The sequence below is a fragment of the Octopus bimaculoides genome, chromosome 6 (assembly GCF_001194135.2).
Source record: "Octopus bimaculoides isolate UCB-OBI-ISO-001 chromosome 6, ASM119413v2, whole genome shotgun sequence".
Taxonomy (NCBI): Eukaryota; Metazoa; Mollusca; class Cephalopoda; order Octopoda; family Octopodidae; genus Octopus; species Octopus bimaculoides.
Window position 1 is genome coordinate 36,627,997 of NC_068986.1, and position 2,946 is coordinate 36,630,942.

General features: G+C 35.5%; 1 protein-coding gene and 1 long non-coding RNA gene across 3 annotated transcripts in view; one reads left to right on the top strand and one right to left on the bottom strand.

The window, feature by feature from the left end:
* Positions 1 to 2,946, bottom strand: part of LOC106870527 (BAI1-associated protein 3) — a 1,007,871-nt gene that overhangs the window by 965,458 nt on the left and 39,467 nt on the right. The gene's annotated exons all lie outside the window — the stretch shown is intronic.
* The window catches only part of LOC106867501 (uncharacterized), a 6,307-nt gene continuing 4,789 nt past the window's right edge, over positions 1,429 to 2,946 (top strand). The window contains exon 1 of the long non-coding RNA XR_001409156.2: positions 1,429 to 2,144. This is a non-coding gene — a long non-coding RNA (uncharacterized LOC106867501). The remainder of the gene's footprint in view (positions 2,145 to 2,946) is intronic.

A 2,946-nucleotide genomic window follows, 5' to 3' on the forward strand; every position in this document is an offset into this window, starting at 1 on the left:
GTGTGTGTGTGTGTGTGTGTGTGTGTGTGTATGTGTGTGTGTGTGTGTGTGTGTAGTTTATAGATTAGAGAAAGGGATTCTCCCTATAGAATACACGTCGTAGTCCTCCAGAGATTTGAACTTGAGCAGGAAGAGGAGTAAACATATGGACAAACAAGTTAGGCAAATTTCTATACAAAAAGTATTAGATACATTTAATACAAAAATGTATATATGTACACATATAAAAAAAGGCCGTGTTACACAGAATGAAAAGGATATCAGGAATTAAGGAGGGTTGAGTAGGAGATTTACGAGTCCAACAGCTGTTCCTGGGTGTTTGATGGTCCAACATAATGCTTGTAACTTGGTTCCATCATCGGATAACACCAGCCTCCGTCTTCAAGTATTTCGTCTGTCTTTACGTTCTGAGTTCAAATTCCGCCGCGGTCATCCTTGGCTTTCATCCTATCGGAGTAGATAAATTAAATACCAGTTGCGTACTGGGATCGATCTAATCGACTGGACCCCCTCCGCAAAAAGATTATAACGTCTCTTTCGAGGCCTCCGCATTGTCGAATATGTGCGTGAGGGCACACCACGTTAATGTGTAGGAATTACTTGCGTTTTTTGTACAAAACAAAACATTACTCCGATATATCCTCAACCATGAATATGTAGGTAAGAAATTTGCTTCGCAACAAACTACTTTCAGGTTCAACCTAAATTCGTAGCACATTGCGCAAGTGTCAGTCCCAGTCGATCAGTGCCTTCATGTAGATGGGAAAATCCGTTTTACATATACAAATATATGTATATACGTGTGATTTATTTTTGTGCTGGTCCCTGCTGCTGGGAAGCTAGAGCTGGTTGTTTACGTCCTGGTTATATAGTAGTTAGACAAATCAAAAACAACAAAGTATGCATCAGACATGAAATAAGGATTGGAGGTGAATTGTTTGTCTAAACACACCAAGGCAGCGCTCCAATATGGCCATGGGCCAATGGATAAAACAAGTAAAAGAATAAAAGTATCAACAAATTATCATAGATGTAGTATGCATTTTTCTTAAAGAGATATTCGAGTTTTGGGGATAGGTGGCAGTATTTGATGTGGTATTTATATAAGGTCAACGATTAGCATCAAAGTTTATATGATTTAACCTGACAACACTTCTGAATTATTTCAAAATCAATTAAATACCAACTATTCTTTTAACAAAATATAATTTTCGGAAACAACTCAGGATAGGTTGTACGTTTTGTCTTCAATATTTTTTCATTAATATACGAACTTATAATAGCAGGAGAAAATTTTCATGCCATCATAGCGGTCAAATATAATAATTTATGTTCAAGCTGCAAAATATATTTCTGTAACTAATTTATTTCATAACGGTGTAGCGAATTTATTGATTATCTCTCCTTTTCAGAGTCCAGATGCTTACAATGACCAGGAGCTGATTTATTGTTCTCAAACTGTCACTCGTCTTAAAATTACATAAGTAAAACAAAGTAATTATCAAAAATTGGTAGTAAAAAATACTGTAAATAAATCTTCTTACACAGAAACGACTAAATGAGGTAATAAATCTATTTCCTCTGTTATAAATTAGTATTTTTTTCTGAAATATGTACCGAGAAGAGCTCTCCAATATTGCGCCACTGAACAGATTTAAGACATTGCACTATGTTCTACCTTTTAGTTAGGAGAGAAGGCACCTCTGTCTTCTTTCGAAGCAAGCTGCTCCCCATCGAGGATATTTTCGAACCTCCCATCTAACAATATTGTAGGCCTCTGTATATGATCAACCAGATAGTTAAGAGAGGTGGAGAGAGTCGCAAACATTCCTCGAACTGCAGACCTGGCCTGAATACATGTTGCAGCATAATGAAGTTTAGCTAAAAGTACGCAAGAATCGGGGGTGGATGTTAAACAAAAGACGGATTAAGATCACAGCTTCAGTAGCCTATGAGAAGATTTGAACTCGTAACACAAAGACTTGTAACAAGGTATCCAGCGCGACTTTCTTACACTTCCACCAATCCAACAGCCAGAAAGTAGTGCTTGTTTATCGGCTCCCAACAAGTGGAAATTGATCTTAACGTGATTTGTAGTTACAACGCTGTTCGAAGAAATAACTCAGGGACAATTTATCCAACGCGTAAGTAATTAATCCGCTATTTTCTACTAGTTATTAAGAATAACTGACCATTAAACGTTATTTCTAACATTTAAATTGATAATAACTTTATCTGTACGGTTATTTGGGTGAGAATTTTAACAGAGTGATGCATGTTAATACTGCAGTAACTATTCATTTATGCATAGCTCAAACTGTTTACAGCATTTACTTCATAACTATTTATAGCTTAGTGAACTGGATCTCTTAAACTGAATCATATATGTTAACGATAGGATGCCGGAGGTAATGGAGGGATATAAAAAATTGATCATTCAGTTAAAAGATCAACTTGCGATGAACTCGGCCAGTTGAGGTTTCCGTTAGTGATGCAACGGTATCTAAAAATCGAGTAAATAAAGAAAAACCAGCAATATAGAATTGTTGCTTTATTTGACATTTTCAACTGAGGGAAATAAATGCACGTTGATGGAGATGACATTTTCTTCTCAGATACACCACACATAATAATACGGTCCATTGAATCACGTGTGCAAATGCGTGCAGTTAAACAGCTTTATAACTTCATCTTCAAGAACACTCACGAACACATTCCATACATTTTTGCATAGTTACATCCTGTCATGTATGAGTGAGCACACATATGATTCTCAGTACGTTTTGATGCTGATGTTATTTTAGTTTTTCAATATCATATTTGGTTTTATAACTAATATATATGCGAAAGCTTTAAGTATTGATTATACCTTTCCATACACACACACAGTTTGAAATAATAGTATTAAGAAAATCAGTATATATACATACATATATATATATATAT